The 25,890-nt window shown below is 40.1% G+C and overlaps 1 protein-coding gene across 1 annotated transcript in view; it reads right to left on the bottom strand.

Annotated features, from left to right (window-relative positions):
- The window catches only part of cntn3b (contactin 3b), a 63,926-nt gene extending 55,591 nt beyond the window's left edge, over positions 1-8,335 (bottom strand). The window contains exon 1 of the mRNA XM_074647059.1: positions 7,856-8,335. The gene's annotated coding sequence lies outside the window, so the exon portion shown is untranslated. The remainder of the gene's footprint in view (positions 1-7,855) is intronic.
- Between the last annotated feature and the right edge of the window lie 17,555 nt (positions 8,336-25,890).

Here is a 25,890-nt window from a genome sequence, read left to right as displayed (position 1 = left end):
AGGCGTGTGGCCGATTCTTTATTATTAGCATATGTAACACCCCCTTAACAATATATATAAGCGCTGGTGTAAGCATAGGTAACGCCCCCAAACACTATAAAGGCAGATAATTGCAAAGGCAATGCCTCAAACACTATATCAGGGCAGGTAATTGCATAGGTAATGCCCCCTAAACACTATACAAGGGCAGGTAATTGCAAAGGTAACGTCCCCAAACACTATATTGGGGTGGGTTATAGCGTAGGCAACACCCCGAAACACTATATAAGTGCAGGTAATTACATAGGTAACACCCCCCAAAACAAGGTTCAAGGTTCTTTATTTGTCATATTACAGTTCCAACAAAGCATCTTTGGTCTCAGGTTCCTTCAACAATGCTCATAAAATATATCTATAAAAGGGGAAATCACACAAGTAAATGTGATAATGATAATCTAAGGCTTAAAATAGTGCAGATAAAATAAATATAAACATAACTAAGTATAAAATAGTAATGTAAATATAAATTTGTAAATTTGTAATTTTGTTTCATGACAGTAATTAACACTATATAAGGGCATGTATTAGAATAGGTAACGCCCCCTAAACACTAATGGCAGGAAATTGCAAAGGTAACGCCCCCCTAAACACTATATAAGAGCAGGTAATTGCATAGGTAACACCCCCTAAACACTATATAAGAGCAGGTAATTGCATAGGTAACACCCCCTGAACACTATATAAGAGCAGGTAATTGCATAGGTAACACCCCCTAAACACTATATAAGAGCAGGTAATTGCATAGGTAACACCCCCTGAACACTATATAAGAGCAGGTAATTGCATAGGTAACACCCCCTAAACACTATATAAGAGCAGGTAATTGCATAGGTAACACCCCCTAAACACTATATAAGAGCAGGTAATTGCATAGGTAACACCCCCTAAACACTATATAAGAGCAGGTAATTGCATAGGTAACACCCCCTGAACACTATATAAGAGCAGGTAATTGCATAGGTAACACCCCCTAAACACTATATAAGAGCAGGTAATTGCATAGGTAACACCCCCTGAACACTATATAAGAGCAGGTAATTGCATAGGTAACACCCCCTAAACACTATATAAGAGCAGGTAATTGCATAGGTAACACCCCCTAAACACTATATAAGAGCAGGTAATTGCATAGGTAACACCCCCCAAAGAAGGTTCAAGGTTCTTTATTTGTCATATGTCAATTCCAGCAAAGCAGTTATTGGCAATGACAATCTTTGGTCTCAGGTTCCTTCAACAATGCTCATAAAATATGTTTATATAAAAGGGGAAATCACACAAGTACATGTAAAAGCAAAATGATAATCTAAGGCATAAAATAAATATGAACATAAGTAAGTATAAAATAGTGAAGCAAATGTAAATTTGTAATTTTGTGGATGACACTATGTCAGATGGGAAAACTGAATGTAAACAGGATGTAGTATGTATATTCATGATGAGAAGTAATATATGTACACATAAGTGTAGACAGGAATGTATGAGAAGTACTAGAAACACACCATATAAGGGCATGTATTAGCATAGGTAACGCCCCCTAAACACTACAGGGCAGGTGTTGTGCCATGTGAAAATAATTTGGCACATGCTCAAGAATTGGAGATAACAGAAGAAGAACTTAGCGGAGATAATAATAGACAGAGCAGCATGTACGCCATTCAGAAGCTGAACATACGCAATATCATCCAAGGGTTTTTATTGTCTTAATTGGGAACAGAGGTCCAATAGTATTTATTTATCCAACAAATTTAATAATCCAATCATTTTAATTACTCTAATCCATGTGTTTTTTATTCTCCTTAAATTTAAAACTCATATTTCCTTGTGTAGGACAAACGATTTGTGGACTGAGAAAACAAGATGCTTTTTTTCTTATCTTGGTAAGAGTGCTCTCGACACACTAGTGCACTCGTACATTTTCTCTTCTCTAAAGAGAAGAGCAAAAATAGGAAAATTGGTGAATCCTAAAACTCAATGGGTACTAACCAAATACTAACAAATCTTGGATATGAACAAATAAAATAAGAGAACATGTGTTTGTATATTTAGTCCCATTGACTCTGACTATGTCATTGGCATTATAGTCATCAGGAGAATACAATGTTGGGCTGTAATGCTTTCCTGAGTAATGCATTACAGCACTGTGTTTGTGAGTAACACGTAGTGTAAAGGGCTACATTTTGTAATTCAGTAATTACATTGCAGTTACTAATCTCTGTAATTCTGTTACTTTGACATTTTGAGGGTGGGCTTGTTTGCTGTTTAACAAGAAGCATTTTGAATTCAACATTGCAAACGGAAAAAAAATCATGGATAAAGTGGTAAGGCTGTTTGTTGATTCTGTAAAGTGCAGCTGCCTTACATCCACCTTAGCTTGTCACTCACAGTGAGGCAGCAGAGGCACGGCAAATAATTGGAACAAAATAAATTCTAAAACATGTGATATTAAGATACTTTGGTTGCGTTCAGATTAGTAAAAAAATAAAATAAAATGTCAGTTCCAATTTATTGTCCCAGTAAGACCAAACTGCTAAATATACCTGTGCATGTGGTGGCTTTGGAGAAGTTGAAGGAGATGTGTAGTAAGTAATGTACTTACTTTGTCAATGAGTAACAAGTAATTAATTAGGAGAGTAACTTCCCAAACACTGTTTAAAACAAAAAAGCCTGTGTTACTCACTGCGGGTGCGCCCATTTAGAATGTTATCAACCGATTAAATGGGCGTTATCAGCGGTTGTTACTACAATTCAAATGCTTCAGATGGGCCAAACTGCACCTACCCGCACGTTGTGAAAGTCAAACTTAATGTTGTGGATTGAAACAAAACAACTTTAGGGTTTAGGGAACAAAACTACTTGGTTAGGTTTAGGAAAAGATTGTGGCTAGGGTTATAATATATGTACTAAATAAGTACGACCAAAGAACGTACGGTATATTGCAATGAAATGAGAGTCAATTGTTTGTTCCATTGCAACATCAGCGCCCAGCAGCAGAGCTACGCTTCCGCCATTTTGGACTGAAGGCGACTACCGGACGCCAGTAAAACGTCCGCATACAAAGTGCCGTACAAAAGTAAAAAAACATTATTTCTAATCTATATATGTAATGTATCTACCGAAATGGCCTGTGTTGAACAATTAAATATTATAAATAAATAAATAAATACGTAATAAGCCACTGCCGTCCAAAATGGCATTTTGGAGTTTCCACCAGAACACGGGAGCTTCGTCTCTTTGCTTCTGTACTCTTTGGTACGACTATGTCGCTCTTTATACTCTTGTCACTTTATACAACTTCCTCTTTTGCTCCCGTCATAATTACTACAGCCACTAGAGGTTGGTGTCGTCTTCTTGTACTCGTATTGGTGATCAACCATGTGAATAGATGATGGCCTTCTGAACCTACAAGTAGGTGTAGCAGGCCCCTTTCTAACCCATATCTATGAGACTGATAACCACTGATAATGCCCATTCAATCGGCTGATGACGGCTAACATCCTATCCGGTGATTTTGGAGCTTGACCCATACAAGTATGATAAAAGTCAGTATATCTCGGGCTCTGACGCACTGATTTTGACCATTCTTTTTTTTAAATCTGACTCTTCCGAGTTCCCTAATATTGTGGAAATAAGATGTGTAATTGCCGGAGAGTGCCCCTTTAATATTTTTGGTTGCATTAAGCCATTGCTGGCAATATTGCATAAATTAACAGAACTGCTTTGTATAAGACTTCTACATCAATATATGATGGCAGGTATTTAATTCCCTGGACTAACTAAAAACAGACATTCCTATCTTTATACTGCAATATCAAATTATCTTGATATAAAATGATATTGTGATAAAATATTTTATCCTTACAGGTATCTACCACCCACATCACCTATTCATGGTCCTACACTCAGAGGCTGATCATCTACAAATTGCTGCATCAGACACCCCGTCTAATCAGTGATCGATTACCTAAATGTGCGTTAAACTTTTCTTATGAGGAGGTGGAACGAAGAGTCTTAAGACTGTAATTGTAGTATCGATGGCACAAGAGGGGCTTTGCTCGAGCCCTGACCTACATCACAGCGAGTGGAAACTGATACGCCTCTCAGGATTAAGAATTCAACCCAACCCCTCATCCTTACAACACAACCCTGTTATGGGGATTAACCCAGGGCTATCTTTGGGATTCTTTGTACATACTAACCACTCACTTGTTTCACCAACTTGTAACTGTAGGATTGTGGCTGGGGTTTGACATGAGGAACACATAATCTTATGGAGGAGGATGAAGCAGCATCATGGTGCTGAGCAGACACAGTGGAATCAACAGGGGGGTGGGGAATTATCCCATTTGCCTGATCACAACTTAATGGCCAGCGTTGGCTTAACTGGCCTGCCCTGGTGCCAGTAATTGTTCCTCATCTGGTGTAATTGCAGGCACAGTGAGATCAGAGTGGATTTCCTGGTGTCTTTCAAAATTTAGGGGGTGTTTTGCCACTCTAAAATCCCATCACATTGGATTATATGGTTTGAGATTCTGCTGGAGCAAAAAAAAAAAAAGGGAAAATGTGTGCTGCATTTTTCAGTTTGAGCTCAGTATTAACTGCCATTCGCTTTCTGGAGGATCCAAACCTCGTCATCCCAGCCCATCAGTCCAAAAAGCCTCCACATCCTGAGAAGAAAATCTCCTGGAAAAGACTTTCTTTGCAAGTTGGGTGTTACACAGCTCAAGGCACAGTGTCTCTGCTGATATGATGGATGTTTGCCCCTGAGCACAGCTTCATTCTGCAGTCTGTAAAACCTGCAGTGACATTTTCATTTTTGGAACGTTATTCTTCGTAGTTGATTTGTGTCGGAATTAATGGTTCATTAAAAGGCTCAAAGTATGCCAGGATTTCTTTTTTTTCCCAGCCACTGTGTTAGAAGGGTGTGTCACCCTGCCTTGAAGAATTTCATTTTCAGCGGACAGCTTTGCAGTGGCTCTCGGCGGAGAGCTTAAGTGCCTCATGATGCTCCAAAAGCCATTTCAGAGCTTGAAGAAAGAATTGTATCACTTTTGACCTTCAAAAAGCTGCACCAGTGTCAAACCTTGAGGAGCTGCATATAGGCTGGAGAAAATCCAAAAGAAACAGAAGAAAATAAACTGGACACTAGGAAAACTACAAACAACTTCTTGGCGATGGAGGTGAGATGGCATTTTTCTTTCTCGGCTGAAATGATGAGCAAAAGATTGCTCTGCCAAATGTAATGAGGCATCACACTTTCACCTCCACAGAAGCTAAACCTAATGGAAGTCATTGGCTAAACGCATTCCAGAGTAAATGAGATGACTTCTTGGTTAGTGGGGCTGTTGTTTGGCACATAATTGATAGGAAAGGTGGTTAAAGGCATCCATTCCCCCCCTCACTCCCCCCCCTGAGGGCAGCATAATTGCAAAAGAATCCAATAAGGGAGGGAGGGAAGGAGAGAGTTTCTCTATCACCGGGGTGTGCTCGTTCAAGGTCTGTATTCGAATCACAGGCGGTACACAGAGCCGGGAGACCGAGATATATCAGATCATGCAAAGAATAAAAAATAAAAGCCTCACTCTGTCAAAATGAAACACCAGTGGCACAATGGGTATGAATTCACTACAGTATATGATGCATTCATTTCCACTTATTGTCTTTATGACTATCTAGCTGCCATCTCCATTAAATCACTCAGCAAGAGAACCTGGGAGACGAGGATCCGCCACCGGGGACGGACTCAATCTGAATACACAGCTGCTCTGTGCTTTCGCCAATGAATGAAGAATTCACAATCAACTGTGCACTGAAGCCTCCTAATTTACTCTGAAGACCTGCACAAGTCTATTTCACATGAGCCAGGGAGGATGAAAATAAATAAATAAATAAAAATAAGTGAAGTGATTAACAAATAAAAGCAGAGCTTAATGTCTGTATCTCAAGGCTTATAGGATGCAGCAGAAGAAGCAAAAGTATGGGGTAATTGTTCGGCATTGATTGCGTCATAACTGCACGTTATCTAAGGTGAGCGAGTGAGTAATGATTCCCGTGGCAAATTAAGTATTAAGGGTTTCAAACAAACCCAATCTCAACAGCTGTTACATTAACATTCATGAAAGAATTGGTCGAACGCATATTCTCTCCTGAGATGCTTCCATTTCATTTCAAGTAAAGCCTTGCAGGCTAAAGGAAAGAAAAAAAAAGAAAGAAAAGTAGCCACTTCACACATGTGAGTGTGTTTGCATGTATGACTAAGACAGCATGATTAGAACTGTGGCTAAGGGCACCATTGAATGCTGGGGGACAGTATATAGAAATGAATAGATATTAGAGCTCCAAGGGAATATGTGAAATGTCACTCAAGTGAAAAGCATAATCAACGTTTTCACACACACAATGCATAAAAACTGTAATTTTACATTAACTTGTAACCTCTTCTGAAATATTATTTTACATAATAAGTATCTGTTTACCACAGTAGAAGTACACATCTGGGCAGGAGGCTGTGCAGACCTTACAGCTGTGTATTTTCATGCAAAAAAAATCAGTGAATCCCTGGAAGGACAGCAGGACGCCCCCAGTGACTCCCTCCTATGTTAAACACGGCTGCATCCCTCAGCTGCTGCCTAACGCAGGGGCAGGAGAGTAAGTGCACTTAAAAGAGAAGGGAGCAGCGATCCATTTCTCAACCCCATCATCAGCCAGGCACATCATCTCCACCAGATCCTCATCCTAGATACAGCCACAAACACATGGCTGGAGGTCAAGGATGAGGAGCAGGAGACACTCAGGCAGGCTCTTTACATTTTGCTATTCAATCCATTTCACAGCCTTTCCGGAAAAGCTGGCTGTACAGTAATTGCCACTCTGGTTCAATCAAAAAAGGGGGTTTTCGAGGCAAATGGTGCTACAAATGGTGCGTTATGGAATAACTCGCTGCATGGCTTCAAAGACATGTTTCACCTCTCATTTGGCTACGGCTCAAAATATGTGCAAAAGGATCTATAAATAAACATGAATAGAGGGGAGAACGATTACAATCCCTGCTGAATAGTAGGATACTTTGAAGATGGAGCAGGCAGAGCATCTCTCTCTCTCTCTCTCTCTCTCTCTCTGTTGGGTCTGTCCTTTTGCAGTCTGGGTGGAGGAAAAAAATAATAATGTGCAGACCACTGGTGGCCAAATATTTGCTTTTCCAGAAGAAAAGAATATTGAAGCTGAGCTGTTGCATTCATTTCTCCAATAACACTCCCCTGTAGGCTGCAACATAATCCTGGGAGGATTTTTTTTTTAAATGCTATACAAATATAGAATATTATGCTGTTATATGACATTTAAAATCACAATTTTTACAAAAGCCACAGACTATTTTCCTCTGCAGAGACTGAAATAATTGCCTTAAACAAGTTGGAGCGAGAGAGAGAGCTTTTCCTCCAGTCCTGATGCTGTTTCTCTGTGTGACTGAGCAGAGCAGCACCATATGGACTTTGTCCTAGATGAGGGAAATGAGCCCCAACAGTAGAAATCCCAGCAGGACCATTCAAACCATTCGAGACTCGTCTAGAAACGCAATCATCAGCATCACGCATGTGTGCCCACGATCGGCAATGAACACACACACAGTGCTCCTCTTTTCTCCGATTTTACAACATTAGATAGAGACATCTCTGCACAGGGATGTGGTTTTATTCTGCTCTGATTCAAACTTACATTTTGCTGCAAAGAAAAGAACTTAGCATCACACATGTACAATGTAAAAAAGGCAGGAAAATAACATGCAAACGTGCACAGAGATGATCTCTGATCAGATACTTACTTCTTCTAGGATGCAATCTTTTTCCTCTTCATTAAACTGCTGTGATTGTAATTCCAGTGTCCTGTTAGATGTGTTTCTCCGCTGCTCTAGTGAGCGGATAACATTTCTCACAGCAACTCTTGTCCTCTCACAAAGCCAAAAGAAGAAGAAGAGGTTGCTCTGTGTCTCCAGCAGTGGATTTTTGCGCTCTGCACTTAATTTGTGCGTCTCTCAGTCCTTTCTGGATGGATGGGACTGCTAAGAGCAAAAGAAGCCTCGGTTTATTCCACAATCAGTGAGTTTTGCTGGCTGTTCTGCTGGTAGTGTAGGCTATACGCTCCTCGGATTACACTCCACGAGATGTTGCCAAGAAGCAGAGAGAGAGAGAGAGAGATGGAGAGAGAGAGAGGACAGCGGTGCCTCTGAGCTGAGAGGAGAGACTCACATTGTGCGCATCCCCGGGCTCCCATCTCTTTGTACGCAGGAAGAAGAAGCGCCCACTGGTGACGCGTGAAAAACACCCATCGCAGCACAGTAATGCGCCACCAGCCTGTAGGCACCTGCCAGTCCTCTGCTGGAGTCACAGCACATTTTGATCTCGGGATATTTTGTCGTTATAGAAGAGGATGAGATCAAGAGGGAATCTATAGGATATGTTGGGAATCATGAGGTTAAAAAAGGACATTCTGAAATGAAAAAAAAAACAAAAAACTGCTTAATGTCTCATCTTTGTAAACGTTTTGTAGTGTTTTGGTGTTAAACTGATGCAGATAGTTTGCAGTAGGCTTAGATGTAGTGGATTGCAGCTCAGGCTGATCAATGAAAGAAGGGGGGAGAGGTTGAAAAAAGTGAAACTGACCCACAAGACTTTTTTTTATACTTTGAATAAAAACACCAAGAACCATCTTTATTAGATGTGGAATGAGCCCATATATTGTATTCTTCAGCCAGAGTCTTCATAGAGTGTAAAATAGGGGTTAATCTTGAAGCACTGCTGCACTGAAAATTACAGTAGATGTGCAGTAAAGGACCACACAGATACAGGAGATGTTTGGCCTACAAATATGGTGTCACCCTAAATTAAATCTGAATTGAGTTCATGATGCATCTATACTAAAACATACAGTTATTTCTTTTACAGATTTTGTAAAGTGTAGTTCTTCAAAGGTAATCAGTCACATGGAGGACATTCTGAAATGAACCAAAAAATAAATAAAATTAAAAAAATAACCAAACCGCCTAATGTATCATCTTAGTAAACGTTTTATAGTGTTTTGATGCAGATATTTTGCAGTATAGGCTTAGATGTAGTGAGTTGCAGCTCATGCTGATCAATGAAAGAAGAGGGAGATGATGAGAAAAACTGAACCACAAGAGTTTTTTTAATACATTGAATAAAAACATCAAGAGTCTTCTTTAGTAGATGTGGAATGAGCCCATATATTGTATTCTTCAGCCAGAGCCTTCATAGAGTGTAAAAGGGGGGTTAATCCTGAAGCACTGCTGCACTGACAAGTACAGCAGATGTGCAGCAGAGGACCACACAGATACAGACACAGGAGACTTATGGCCTACAAATATGGTGTCACCTTAATTAAATCTGAATTGATTTCATGATGCATCTATACTAAAATATACAGTTATTTCTTTTTACAGACTTTGTAAAGAGTAGTTCTGCTATGGTAATCAGTCACATGCTCAGTATAAACATGCTAATAATATGGGATTCTTGTTACACATCTGGGCTACAAAAGGTCCTCTGCCTTTGAAACTGTTATCAGGTCTTCTTTGTTTAAAACTGCACTTTTCAAAATTTTCATATGAACAGTGGATCAAACTACTATGTGTAATGTGAAAGGAGTTTGCTGATGAACCTTAAGAGAATTGTCACCTGAGTTTCCCTCAGCTCGATTGAGTGTTTTAGCATCTTTCAGCTCTTTGTTTTAGTTGGTTTGGTTCACTCACCAGCAGTAGTGAGGGGGATTAAAAGTCTGTTTTTATCTGCAATTTTGAAAATTTCTGTTATTAACATTATGAGTAAATGATTGCTATTGGCTGAATGAATAGCTTGACTATCTATACAGCCTGGTCACCTAAAAATGACGTTTCCATGCAGAGAAACTGCATTGTCAATTAGCCTACGTTTCGAGGGAACTTTTTTTTTCTCCCGTTGACGTATCACAAATATTTTTAATCAAAGTCTGCGGAAGTCCGTGTAGGGACGAGGTCGGGGTGAATGGATGTGTCAAACAAACACAGGACTTTGAGGAAGCTGGTGTTTGTGTTCCGTGTGAAACCAAAAGTATAGCGTACTTATTGTAACCCAAATATGATCTTTTACTAAACCTAACCAAGTAGTTTTGTTGCCTAGACCTAAACGTTGTTGCACTTTTGAAATTGCAAAAAGCGCCACAAGTGGTTAAAACATTATAATAATGATATACACATATCTAAAAGACTTGATATAAAATGTAGAGATTTAACATATCACATATGGTTTGCAGAACTTTACAATGCCAACATTTTATTCTGGTGACTGGGTTGATATATAGGGATTGTGCCTTTAAATATCCAAGCAACACAAATAAGATTCCCTCATTTGGATGTCTTTTATTATGAAATATAGCAATACAGTAACCCTTTTCTCAGTGTAGAGTAGGTGGCAGAGTAGGAGGGCTTTCCATCATTGTCTTATGAATAATAAAGACCTGACTGCTACTGATGCATGTTTACTTGCTGATTCTGTTATTTGTACTGCATGGCGTGACAATGAATTATTAAAAGGGAAAGGGGGCCCACTGTGGCTGCATATACGGGGCCCAGATTGTTGTGCTACGCCACTGCTCACCAGTCTCATCAGTGTTGTTTCCAGCAGCAACAATACTGATATGAGAACATATCAATGTTGTGTTGCGCTGCCCCAAGTGGCCAAAAAGTGTCCAAAAACTATCATTGCTTTAAGTATGTACAGTAGGTTCCTTATTTAATCCGCCATATGTCATGTATATCCTTGATTTATAACCCTAAGGAAGTGAACCAGACTTTTCACCATCAATACAGATGCTGAAATACATCTGATACTGACAACCAATATCATCCATCATTATACTGAATAATTGATTGAGGCCATTCTTTTCGGGGTCAATTGACAAAATTGACCAAGATTTCCTCCCAGCGGAGATATCTTACATCCTCTCACAGGAGAAGAAGCAAAGACAATCGGAATATCTGGCTTTGATTTATGAAATGTGAAGAAATTCAGTGGTAATGCAACATTACAGCCTTTTTTCCCCCCTGTATGTTATAGTGCGGTATGTATACAAGTAGCCCAAACAATAGTGGAACAGTGAAGCTCATTGTCATTAAATCTCAATGAAAATAGATCCACCACTTTAGCTCTTATAACCATTTTATCCACAACAATCTCCTGGATGGCACTTCAGTTTGTAATTCTTACGCTGTCAGCCAGTGTGAAAGGGGTCCGTGTCACTTTTTGTTAAAAGCGGATATCTCTTTTTCAAAACTGTTGAGCTGCGCCAGCGATTCTCTTTTAAGTTAAGGGAAGCCTTGAAAGACGTCGTCGTCAAAAAAAAAAGAAAAGAAAGAAAAATAGGCAAAGAAGAGGGAGAGCGGCAGACATTCAGCCTCATGCTTCACCAACTGTCACTCATCACACTAAATAAATCTCCCTATCGCTGCATAGATAATTGCTGTTAGTTTTATCTGCTGCGATCCATTTGATTGACTTAAATATTAAAATGATGGAGGTATGAATATTTAATGTTTCTGGGCACAGGAGAACTCCAGGGGGGTTTTCAGAGAGACTGATGGAAAATAACAGAGGAGGTGAAAAACCATTAATTAAGGTCATTTGGTGTCTTATTGGTTGTGGAGAGGTTTGTGTGGGAGCGGGAGGGTTTGTGTTAGAAAAAAAAAATGACAGTTCAAGGTCAGCAGAGATACGACGCTGTCACATGCACTGCCACTGCCGATAATCCACCTTCACCCACGGGTAACGAGTAATGAGACCATTTTTGCACGTACAAGCATCCGTTTCAGAGAGTCCTGCTGAAGTGTCCTGGAGAAAGACACTGTGGGTCAACCAGGTCTACAGCTTCTATATAGCTGAATCTGAACTCTGACCTCCCGGTGGGAGAAGACAAGCAAATTAATGCTTTCTTCCAATTAATCGTTGAGGTGACACTGGACATTTCAAAGCAGTTCAGTTACATCCAAAGTTTGTAAACCAGCTTTGAAAGTTAATAGACCTTAAAAATGAATATTTAGTCACAGAATATTGCCAGTTTTTGTTCACAGTATGTCATTGTTTTGGCTTGATTCAAGTGTCAGATTTCACCTTTTGATGAAGGCAGGAAAGAGTGTGGCTTGTTATTAACCCTTTGAACCCTACGTTGGTTTTTCCCCGTTCACTCTCTTTGTTTACAGGCTCATGGCGTAGTCATTACTGGATGTGTCGTAGGCACGTCACATATTGCTATTTTCAGAATAAATTAACAATCTGCCATGTCAGTGTTACTATACATATTCTAAATTTTTTTAATAAAAAAAAAAACTTTTACACAAAACACATTTACAGAATGTGAAATAAATATTTTTTTTTGCCTGCATGAGCACAGGGTTTCAAACCCAGCAGATATCTGTATATGAATGGATAGAAGAGAATATCAGTTTTTCAGGGGAAAACTATGCAGATAAGACATCGCATGACTAAGTACTGTTAAAAATGTTTGCTAGTGTAAAACCAGTGGGCGACTCTGGGGTCTGAAAAGTGAAGACAATGCGGAGGTGCATTTGTAAACTTGCATTCTTGCGCCGGGATTTGAAGCCAATTTTCGTAGTGGTCAAACCGTGGAATTTCAATTCCAATTCCTAGGTCGGCGAACACTTCAATAGCTCTTATTTAAATCATTAGGTCTTAAAAGTTTTAAAATACACTAATAGCCGGATCCAGAGTTATTTCCCTAGGCATAATAATCTGCTGAGACCGAGGCTGGACCGAGGGCTGGGAATCGGGGTTAAAGAAAACGCTTGTGCGCCTGCTTTATGGGCGCCGTAAGATCACTGGAGTCTGGGTAATTTTATACTCGGAAGTCAAACTTATTTGGCTTCATGCGCCACTGAGCAACTTTCATAGGAATGATCGTGTCCCCGCCTCCAACGCTGTATCCAGTTCTCTTTATACATCCATGGATTCACCAAGTTGAATTTAAGACCTTTTTAATACCACATAGAATCAATTTTCTTCAATACATGTTTCATGATCACTACATCCAAAGAATGATGGAGCTCAGTAGAGAAAATAGGACCTACGATTATTCATTATTATCACTTTTTTTAGTACTTCCCAGTACAATAATTTCTATACAATATAATTAAGTTAATTTAAGAGCTAAATTGAGACTCGCCCATTATGAGACAATGAACTTCCTATCTACTGTAGCTAGCAGTGGTGACAGTGTTTGCTGTAGGTCTGATGATGCTGAGTGAAAGTCCACAAAAAAGGATTAAACAGCTCCTGCAGCACGACCCACTGTCACAACGGTCCCTGTTTTAGTTTATAGGTGTGTAGCCCACAATCACATACAGAAACATGTTCTACATTAGCAGACAGGAGATTTTTTACTACACTCCAAGGCATTTTAAAGAAACTGAATTCAATGCTTTTCAAGGCCTGCGGATCGGATACCCTGGCCTGTGTGGGATGGAGCGTCTGTCCTAATACCCACACTTCCATCTTAACAGCACAAGTTCAGATTCACGCACCCCCCCGGGGTAGTAGGCAAGGGTGTCCATGCACGTCTGAAAAATGGCAAGGCACAGTACACTTTAGCTCACACTTGATGCACCGGTATAGCTAATACCACAATATTTAGAGCTATTTAAATCCCACAATTCATCACCAGTCCAGCTGTTGGTTTAGGACTGAGAATCAATAGACATCAAGGAGTTAAAGTTCTAGAAACCATTCAACATAATATCATGTAATGTTATTTTTATGCAGACCTATGTGCCTCTCAATGTAATTGCTTTATTAACTTCTTTTATTTCTGTGGAAATACACAAAACCAACACATCATCCGAGCTCAAGTGAACCATATATCTGTGTTTGCGTGAGTGACGGGATGTCCTCATTAACCAAGGTGCTCTTGGGCACTGCTGGCAGGGACCTGAAATACGTCACACACTTGACCACTGGCAAATACTGTGTGTGGGTTTTGGCAACACATTCTCACTCCGCTCAAAATACGGCAGCTTGGTGAGTGGCCCTATGATTCAAACTATGACACACTAGGTACCCCTCTAGCGGCAGTTTTGGACGTGTCAGGGACGACGTGTCATGACATGCAAAGTGTTGTTATGAGTGGTGCAGACGGACCCAAATGCAGACAAGGACAGGATGTGGAATGATAACGGAAGATTTATTGACTGGGTTCCAGGGAATGAGGATGGGTGAGGGGGGAGAATCTGGCTGGTGGAGGCCAGAGGATGAAGAGGGGAGCCAGAGGATGAAGAGGGGATCTGCTGGCTGGAGAAGCGTGGCAGAGCAAGGAGAAAGGGCTGGCCGGGAGCGTGGCGAGACAACAAGCAAACGGGCAGAAATCCTGTGGCACAGAGAGACAGGCTAGATTCAAATCAGAGCAAACACTAGAGAATAAACTTGAATACACAATTCAAGCATCCAAGACCAGGAGACACTCCACTGTAGCTGAATGAACGATCTAGTGATGAGTGACTGAAGAACCGGGCTTGATGTACTGCAGTGATGAGCCTGATGAAAGGCAGGTGTGGGTAATCAGTGGTAACTGGAAGCCAGGAGGGAGCCAGCAGAGGAGCGCCACACCCACGGCACACAGACACAGACAGGGATACACGGGGGAAGTGGTGAAACACAGGGAAACAGGAAAAACCGGGAGTCACGGCCGAGACTGTGACAAGCGTCTTTTTAAAATTTACTTCCAACGTAGGTTTACTTAGTTTTTAGGTTTACTTAAGCAACAAAACTACATGGTTATGGTTAGGACAGTGAAGTGAAAACACACTTAAAGTTAAAGTTTTAAGACAAAAATACAGACAACACTCAGACCGGACAACGCCGTGGTAGCGACCTGTCAATCACAAGGTAGCCACGCCCTAAAGCATCCCCTGCTTTATGGTCTATTTCACTCTAAATGGGACCATAATTTACTAAATGAACATCATGCTGTATTGAAGAAGACTTGTAACTAGAGATTGAGACCATAAGCTCATGTTTACAATTTTTACTGAGGTAATAATGCAAATTGCATCACTTGGGTTCCTCTGCTGTGCATTGCCAAGACCTTCTCTATGTGTTTCTAACTCCTTTACAAAATGTTGCGTTGATCGGAGCTGTAGCACCAAATTGAAGGATTATTTAAGAAGCTATATGTGGGCATGAACATATGCAAATCAGATAAAAAAAAAACTTTTAAAAAGAGGTCATGAGGCTGGGAAGCTTTAAGCTTGCTACTCTTCAACACAACACTCTGTAGCTGACTGGCTCCTCTGACCCCCCTGAGAAGAGAGAGCACAAAAACATTACATGTCTAATTATTATTAGTTGTCTCTCTTTTCATACTAAGGATTGAACTTGTTTCTCTGAAAGGACACGACATGAGGAGAGAAGTTAGAAAAAGAAAACAAGTGGAAAGTGATCAGAAAGATGAAATTCACCTGAAGGTGTACAGTGCTTCCCAGTGAGATATACAGCTTTGACTGAGTTTCTGGTGAGTTTTTTAAGCTGCGGGCTTGGCAGCCTACAGTACTGCTTTCATTGTTGTTACTGCCAGTTCTCTAAAGTTGGAGGTATAACAACATCCACTGGCGAGAATAACACTTTATGTTTTATTGGTGCACTTTGGGTCTGTGCTGCAAAGAAAAGCCAAGAGATGTGGGTAACACCTCACCGTGAACTTGTCAAAGGTGGAACAAGTGGAAAAAGTAGGGAAAAAAGAAAAACACTAAGAAAAAGAAACCAACATTGTTACATGCTGGATGTTGGTTCCTGTGCAATGCAACGGGTGCTAAGGAAGAAAATCCCTTCAAAATGAGGAGACGTGCAATACTTGAGGTAAATATAATCACACTATATACATGTAAATATATATAATAATTGTACATGGAATACAAACAAAGAAGACCTACTTGGCTAATGACACATTGGCTATAGCTAATATTGGTTTTGTTATATGTTTTGATCTTTTATAGTCAGAAAAAAGCTTCAATATCAGATACACTTGAATTTTAGGACAAACCGGTGAGAAAAAGGAACAAAATTACACTTACACTGCCCAATGCCCATTCAGTGAAGGAGGTGTTGAACAGCTTTGATATTAGCATCAGCTGTGACATGATTATGTAAATGAAAATGTAAATGAATTATGTATGGTATGAAAATTGGGTACTTTTGGGGTTTATCTCAGGTGACATGATGACATGTTCAAAGTTTGGGTTCCACACAGCGAACACACAACAAAAGACATCGACACTTAATTAAAAATCAACTAAAAAAACATCTTAGATCAAAATGTATAGACCAAAAGTCACACTGGGAGGAAGTCGGGCCAGAGTGTCAAGGAAGGTGATAGAAGGCAGATTTAGAGACGCTGTGAGAGACAAAAAAAAAGGTGATTTATTACAGTGTAACCATGATACGTGTGTAACTCTGAAGAAAAACAACTAAATTGTAAACTTGGCTTAAGTGGGGAAAACTTGAATTTTCAAGGACAGCGATTAAATGAACCCCCCCCCCAATCTACAGCACATATATACAATATCAGTTTAGACAGAATCATATTTTGTTCCGAGTTGTGTCAGTCCCTCACACCGGAACAGACTGTTCTCAGACACTGTTCATAGCTATATCTTTGAAAAGTAAATGCAGTTTAATTCATATATATCCCACAAAATCAATTTGTATGTAATCCACGTAATCATGAACAAGGAAGTATCAAGAGTGGTGAATGCTGTGTAGGGAGGAGGATGGGTGGGTCAAAAAACACCAGGCTTTCACCAGGAGACCAGCGTTTGTGTCCCGTGTGAAAACAGAAGTCAACATTGATTTATTTGTCACGTAACTTCCGTACTGAAGTAACGCCACTTATGGAGTAATTTCAACCAAAACCACGATCTTTTCCTAAACCTAACTAAGGAGTTTTGTTATCTAAACCTTACCAAGATGTTTCCTGTGAAGACGGAAGTTAATTTTGGAAAGACTGGAGCGGAAATTGACGCTGCACATTTGTAGGAAAACGCACGAAAAATGAGTAATAACTTTTCATAAGATATCATATAAACTGTTGTATGAGAATACGTTTACCTGAAACAGGTAAATAACAAATGTTACTTGTATCAGTAAACATTATCTAAACAAACAAGTCTTTAACATTCTTTGCGATTTTGCAAGGAATACTCTATTACCATTACAAAATAAACAAATACTAATTGTAACGCATAAGATAGATAAATAGCTAGGACGGGCAGAGTAACGTTACTTGTGTACTTGCGTACTCGAGTTGTCGGGATCACTCCACCGGCTGTGTATCTCAAATACTTGAGTACTCTATACTAATTTAATTTGAATACTCAAATGTTGTACAAATCTGTACAAGTAGCCATGATGAATTAGTTTAAGGTTAGCACAACACTGAAGCTCAATGCTTACCTGCTCAGGAGAAAATTAGCCAACTCGTCATCCTTCTCAAAATCCTTCTGGGCTCTAAACTCTCTCCATCTATCAGATGCAGAAAGATGCCAAGGCTTTTTAGGTTCTGTTGATCCAGTTAGTTTGCTTGCTTCCATGGCTGCAGCACGCTGTGTTTGGTGTTTCACATCTGGCAACATGGGGTGTCAGAAATGGGCATTGGCGGGATCACACAGGCCGAGACAAAAACAGTCATTCTGTACAGGAATGGCAATTGCAAAGGAGAATATAGCCTACTGGCTGTAGCATTGTTGTTCGGAGAAGCCAGTATTTCAATTTAGCTTGGTTCCTTAATCTTTGATGACCAATTATGGCCATTTTATGATTTAATACAGTAAATTTATCACATATTGTTCCTTTAATATACTGAGTTAGAATATACTGTAGCGTTGTTTAGTAGAAAATCCAGTGTTTGGCGTTGCAATAGCCTGAATGCTCACATTGTGTTTCCACATATTCACTGACCAATTCTGTCAGTTGGAGTATGTGGTTCTGAGAATGTATGAATATGTGTTTTGTATTACATAAACAGAGGCAGGTTAGTGCTCGAGATATTGTGCCACTTTCTGTTAGACCCTGTTGGGCATTGTTAGTTCTCCGTGAACTATTGCATATGTATTGTTCCACGAGTACAGCTGAACATTATCATATGTGGACGTGATGCTGTGAGTCGCCTCCGCTTCTCTGTAAGTTGTTATATTTTTTTGTTTTCATTTCCTCAAAGTGAATGAATGGAAAGCTTTATTTTGGGCTGAGTGGTCGGATGCACCAGATAACTATTTAGGTGGAAGCCTGATTAGATTTGTTATTTCAAAAGCAAGCAGGTATAGAAGATCCGCAACCTCTAATGCTTCGGAACACACCATTTTGAGCTTATTTGCTTTCTTCCTGAGAGTTTGATGGGAATGATACCACACTAATTTCCATACGCAGCATACCAATATCTCAAAAACTCACTAATCCACACACTGTATCTTGTTTGTCCAATCCACAAAAGAAAAAAACTAAGTGTAAAAACAATTTGAGGTTTTACAAAGTTACTTGCTCAACCATTTTTCTCTGGGCCCTGTGACTTCCTGTAGTGTTGTTGTTACCTTGCGGTCGCCAGGCAACCAGTGCAGAAGTAAATACCCGCTGTAAAACAAACTGAAATTTTCTTTGTTGCATGACATAAAAGTGCCTTGATAGAGGCGTATGACCTACCAGCCTTTTAAAATAGAAACAACTGGGATATATCTGGGACACCACGGTCCCTAGAGCAGATCATGTGATTATTGCCAGTTCATTTTACTACTCATTATGACCTCTGTTAAAAATATGGCCAAGTCAAAGCAACATAAGGAACCGTGTGACAGGCAACCTTATCCTCATCATTTTGAAAAAACAGGCTATGCCAATGTGAAAGATAACACTATACCGTACAAACAGCTTAATTGTGATTAATTATTCATCACTACTAAGCCAACAATTGCCCACAATAGATGCTGGAACACGTCCTAGTCATGCAAATTTAATTTTGTTACATGTACAATACATTAGTTGACTTTAGGCCTTTGGAACATCTACATACTATAGATGAATGAATTAAAATCTACATGGCCACAGAATCACAATTTCTGATTTATCGACTGAACGTCATTTGCCAGTTTGAAGATTGTTAATTTGTTGCCCTTGGGCAGGAACACAGTCTCATTATTTTGTATTACTGTACATAATGCTTTTAATTATGCCAATCATATAATGTTGCAGCTTCACCAATGGTTTGATAAATCATGCTTTACATACCGCACTGAAAAGAAGGCAATGACAACCACTGACGTTGTGACACACAACTACATTTCATGGCCTTTTAGATAAATAAATAAATAGATAAATAATTGTCATAGTTCTCCATAATACTTGAAAATGAAGTATCTACTAAGAAAATGTGTTCTTTCAGCTTTACTTCACTAGATTATTTAAAGTAAAGTTTATTATTTAAAGTTCAAAGGAATTAAATGTAGGCTATCTATTTTTCTAGATATGTCTGTCCACCCACTGGACTACCAATGGCGTAAATGTAGCGTAGCACATTCACCGTTTTGTTGCAGTCTTCTTGAGGAGTGTTGTTAATGACTTTGCATGAACTTCTAATGGGTGAGTGCAGTGAGTGATTATTATCTATGTTTGGAAAATGTGCACCTATGGTAATCTGTGTTTGTGATAACATTTGACCGCTGAGTCCAGGGCACGCTGTTAAATTAGCGTTGTTAAATGTGGCGCTCCGGCTGCTGTCCGTGATGCTGATCTAAGGCTGGTTTGCAGAGTGGGAGTTGCATGGTGATCCTCTCCATGGTGACACAGCATTGGTCTGATTTGCAATTGTCTGGATTGGTTGTGTGTGCGCTTATGTTTGGAGCCAGAGCCCAAGAAAAAAATGTGCACTGGGGCCAATCACAATTATGTAATGCTGCTGTATATTACATACTATATAATGTAAAACAGACTTCAGTTTCTAGTGTTAACTTAATTTGATCAAATGTGTTAGTGAACCTTTCCTTTGTAGGGAAGCACACTCATATTTCACATTTCTGTCAAAAGTTGTTCCAACTATAGTACTGCACAGCCAGTACTGCAGAGACAATAAGTGAATCTAAACCTCAAGGCTACAATATATTCAACTCTGATTCAGTAATATTGCTGCATTCACTGACCTGACATTTTATGACCAGTCAACTAATGAAGTGCTGCAGAGTCATGCCGATCAAACGTTGCATCCTATTAAGTGCAAAAAGAGAAAAGGTAAAAAGAAAGGGGGCTGGCAGGTTATGCAGGGAGGTTAGGGAGGCATAAAGACAGAGATAAAATGTGAACAAATTAGACTGTCTGCAAAACATTAGCCATTATAGCCTACACCTCTGAGCAGCCTTCAACGATTCACCGCAGGCAGACACCGGAATTAGAGGGAGCTTGTAAAGATGGAATGCAGAGTGAAAATAGTTTGTAAAAGAGCTTTTTACTCGGAGAGATGGAGATTTACAAGAGTATTTGCAGAGCTGAAAAATCTGAGAGGCAAATAAAAAGTGTTTCAAGTAATAGTATATAAGAACTCGGATGTCTGCCGTGTTATTTCAAATAAGAAATCAGGAAGGCTACATGTGAAGTTTGATGAGATCATTAAGTGTAGGATATTGGGGTTCTGTACAGACAGATTTCACTGCATCTGGGTCAGTGGCATCCTCTCATAGTGACTTGTTTCATCTACTGCCTCTCCCCTGGGTTATGCTCTTTCAACATGCTTGCATATTTTAATATTTAGATAGACATGTTTTCACATTTGAGGGTAATGTTGACATTCCTACACCCTTGCAGGAGAGGGACAGTGATATATAAGTTTAATCTGTATTTGCAGCCGATTAGACTGTTGTCAGGCTATTAAATAGGCATTATCAGTCACCATAAGCCCCATATATGAGGGTCAATAGGGGACTACTACACCCACTATCAGGTTTTATCATTTATTCACACGGTAGATCACCAAAAGCAGGTATAAAAGAACAGGACAACTATCTCTAGCGACCGTAGTAATTATCACAGGAGCAGAAGTGGAAGTCAGGCGCTGTAGTATAGACAGTGTGAAACTCTGTAAGGGGTGGAGGTTGGGGACGATGGGACACAAAACACAGGGTTTTCACCCAGGAGACCAGAGTTTGCATCCCGTGTGGAACTAACAATGTGTAGTTGTCTTTGTGTTTGTAGTTATTTTAACCCGAAACACAAGTTTTCCCCCAAACTTAACTAATTGTTTGTTTTTGCCTGAACCTAAAGAAGCTGTAGTATTGTTGCCTAAACCTAAATAAGTTGTAGTGTTGGTCCCTAAAACTAAAGAAGTTGTAGTTTTGCTGCCTAAACCTAAAGAAGTTGTAGTTTTATTGCCTAAACCGAAATAAGTTGAAGTTTTGTTGCCTAAACCTAAAGAAGTTGTAGTTTGGTTGCCTAAACCTAAAGAAGTTATAGTTGTGTTGCCTAAATCTAAAGACGTTGTAGTATTGTTTCCTAAACCTAAATAAGTTGTCGTTTTGTTGCCTAAACCTAAAGAAGTTGTAGTTTTGCTGCCCAAACCTAAAGAAGCCTTTTTGTTTGTGTTCAAAATGTGACATTTCATTCAGTTTTACGGCATGTAAGAATGTGTTGCTTTTAAGTTTCACTTACACTTTTACGACGTAGTAGGCGTAGTAGGGCCCTAATGACACACGTCTATGGTGCTTATAGCGACTGATAACGCCTATTTAATTGCCTGATAACAGTCGAATCGGGTGCTATTTGTTTCTGTTTTGGCTGCTTTCTCTTAGAGGCACTAATAAACAGATTGGGAAAGTTGGATGAAAACAGCCAGTTATGTCTACTGGTGTGAGTAAGTCTTGGAGGAGCGCGGTGGTGGAGAGGAAAGCTAATGTTATTCTCTCCTGCCTCCACAGCCCCTGGGTGCCAATTTAGGTGTTAATACAAGACTAAAAGAATCTTGTAGACTGCTTCGTTTTAACATGCAGGGACGTGGTTTCCCGTACATGTTTATTTTTAAGTATGTGGCATTTCACATCAATGAGTGATGAACAACTATTTCTGTTTAATGTTGCTGACTCACATTTGGTCCATGTTTTCTATTATTTATGTTTTTTTTCCGCTCGTGTGTGCCGTAAGTCTCGTCTGCAAACTAGATTTCTTTTGCAGGCACTTTGAAATGAACTGAGTTGAATAGAAGTCTTATCACATGTTTATGAAACTTTCTTGTGCAGGCAATGATAGTCAAATCATGACTACGGCACAGTATGAATTGGATGTGTTTTTCAATGAGTGGTAAGGAAAAGCAGAGACCTCTTAGGGAGAAATCTAAATAGTGCATGAAGCTGAGAGCCTCTCAGTGATCACACATGGCCTTTTCTGCTGATGTTGATACACTGATATTCGGAGATCTACTGTAAGTGATTCAGAGAGAGAGAAGCGATGGCGGCTTTCATCCAAATTAGCCAGGAAGGAAGACGAGGGCATTAATTGGTATGATTCTCTCCAGCGCCGAGCACAATGAGCAGCTGTGCTGAGCGCTGAGCCGAGTGAGACCGCGATCCTCGGCGGCTGCGAGGCGTGCACAGCTGCTTTTTTCTTTACCTGTGCGATTTTTGAAAGTTGAGCCGGGGCTATGAAGATGTTCCTGTTGTTCCGTCACATGGCCCTGCCAAGCTGGGGCCTTTGTTCCTTGGCAGCATGCCACCCCACAAACCACTGCCAGAGGAACTGTGTCATGCCCCGCTCAGTTTGGTTTGTAGACAGCGAACGCGGGGAATAATCCATTCCATTTGATAGCTCTCTGGCATGGATTTGAGTGGCTGTCACGGCAACTTAAGAACAGATTTGCTGTCAAAACTGAAATATTATGTATATCACTAACCATCTATTAAGGCACACGCTCGCCCCCCGGGCCTCACGGCTCTCTGTAAACTGAGAATAGCGATTTATCCGCAATCTCTGCTCGGCTCGGTATGTGTAGCTTCAGCAAGAAAGTTTGAAAAGGAAGAATCTAAAGAGTAACTTGCAAGAATCTAATACATCAATCTCCTGTATAGAGAAGCAGTCTTCTAACGTAGTGGCAATTAAATGATCTCGTTTCTAATCAGTCACCGAAAAAAATTCTAATTAGAAGTACAATTTGGGTGTCTGACTGTAGTCATTACACCGACTCTCGAACATTTTCCTGTAGCAAAGCTGACTGATCTAGCCTAAAGCCAGCCAAGACAATATTGCACAGCTGGACACAAAAGAGCAATCTAACTAATTATTCCTTCTGCCACTGTGAAATGTAGAAAACCTGGCTTGAACGTTTGAAGACGCAGGCTGGGTGTCAGGGTCAGCAATCGGGGGTTAACAAGTGAACAGCCCCTGTCTCACAACGCCGCCCGCAGAGTTAGCAGTAAATTGTAGCATTGCTTTCCTGACTGCCCCCTCCACCCCGGTCCACTCTCAGCCCGTAACACAGGTAATCACAACAACATTAATCTCAATAAGGCTACGGGAACGTGCTGGAAACAGCACATTTTTCAGTTAAGAAACCACATGGATCCAAACACGGACCAAAGGCAGAGCTCAACCGCTAAATGGTTTGGGCTCAGCAGTAATTACTGAAATAAGAGCGTCCAATTATACAATTTATCAAAAGATAACAAACGGGTGTTTGACAGAGGACAGTGTAACAATGCCAAAAAAAGTAAGTCCACCAACAACATTAATACAGTACTGTGTAGTCTACCAAAACATCAATACAATTATCTAGTGTGTGCAGACCTCTGTAGCTTTACGGATGAGTGAGCGCCTGTCTTCCATGACTTCTCACTCAGAGGCCTTTGGAGGTCCACTGGTATTAATTAAAACCAGACGGAGCTCCTCAACACAACTCTGGCACAAGCTCACAGCTCCTCAATTAGCTGCCAAACAACTTGTCTTCTTGTTGGCTTCCGAGGTTACTCAATTCCTGAGAAACAAAGTGACTCAGGAGACAATTGTCACAATATCAACATGCTCTCATTGTTCACACTTCTCATGAGGCAGCATGTTTTTTTTTTACTTCTTTGTCCTTGTTTTTGCCTTTTACCACGTGCCACCACTTCTGCCTATCGGTGCCGTACTAATTATTTCTCATTCTCGTACTTAACCAGTTTGCTACGATCACAACATTGTCAGACTAAATAAACAAAAGTACAGGTTAATGACAGCAGCTGTGCCGTGAGATCGGCTATTGACGTTTAAGATGATGGCAGACAAGGTTAAAAGCAACAAAGCATCTGTTACCAAATCTGTTACCGCATCAAAATGACCTGCAAATGTGTATTTATGCTTATAAAATACGAAAAAAAAGTTGGCAAAACAACTCTAAAATGGGGCTGCCGAAGAACAGATGCTCCGCTTGTGAAATGTTTACCAGTGGACATTGAAACTGCAACAGAGTCGTGACTGGGCCAGAGCGCTGCCAGAACATTCAGCGTTATAGCCCTGATGCACCCAATTAGTTTTTTGGTTGTATCAGATGCTGCCTCAATGGAACAATAGTGTCCCATATCAAGGCTGGTCAGGTGTTTGATGCTTAAAAAAGCTCCTAGCTCCAATCTAGTAGTTCTTTGAAAGCAGTAGTACCAGCTGAGATACAATAAAATCAAATCACCAATAATAGTTCCCTTCTACACATTTCTTACAAGTGTTTCCTCTGGCATGGCATATTGAAGTAGAACAACATCCTCGAAATAAAACTGAATCCACTTTTTACCAAGAAGTCCAACAAAATAGATCAATCAATGTCACACTGTGTAAAAAGAGACTGGCTGTCCAAGAAAAAGGACAGCATCAGTCGTTTCAAAGAGTGCCCCAAGACGTTATCTGTTTACATTCAAGTGATAGCGCTAGCTGCCGTAGTTATTGTGACAAGTGCACAGGAGGAAGTCAGGTGATGTTATTATAGAGCGACAAAGTCCGTGTAGGAAGGAGGTTGGGGCGGATGGACAGGTCAACAAAACCATAGAAGTGGACGTAGTACGTCACCCATTGGTTTGTTGACGGCCGTTTTGAAGCTGTCAACAACTAAATGAACATCATTCTGTATTGAAGAAGACTTGAAACTAGTGATTGAGACCATAAACTCATGTTTACAATGTTTACTGAGGTAATAAATCAAGTGAGAAGTAGGCTCATTTTCTCATAGACTTCTATACAATCAGACTTGTTTTTGCAACCAGAGGTGTCGCCCCCTGCTGGCTGTTATAAAGAATGCAAGTTTAAGGCACTTCTGCATTTTCAGACCTGGAGGTAGCCCACTGAACAAAACATTGGACTATAACACACTGTTCCTTTCCTGTTTCCAACTGACAGCCAGCATTGTTTTTAAAAAGCATGACCACTATTGTACCGTGCCCACTCATTGCCATTTTTGGAGTGCCCTTTAACTACCCTGAGTTTTCTAAAACGAAATTGAATGACCTGCCTCTCTTATCGCAGCAGATGCATCCTTCTACACTGGGAATCACCTAAGCCCCCAGCAGAATGCTCTTGGCAAACTGATCTAATGTCATTCCTTGAACTGGAAAAAATCAAGTTCCCTCAGAGGGTCGACTATAAAATTGTACATTACATGGAAACCTATCCTCTCCTCATAGAAATACACTTTCCCATCATTTTGTATCCAACTGTACTTCTGTAGCAGTGCCATGAATTCTTTAAGATGCTGAACATGTCTAATTATTAGGGCTGTCAATCGATTCAAATATTGAATCGCGATTCTCAAATTTTTTTTTAC

This window comes from Sebastes fasciatus, chromosome 1, assembly GCF_043250625.1.
Source record: "Sebastes fasciatus isolate fSebFas1 chromosome 1, fSebFas1.pri, whole genome shotgun sequence".
Taxonomy (NCBI): Eukaryota; Metazoa; Chordata; class Actinopteri; order Perciformes; family Sebastidae; genus Sebastes; species Sebastes fasciatus.
Note: the sequence above shows the minus strand (reverse complement) of the source record. Positions and strands in the feature narration are given on the sequence as shown.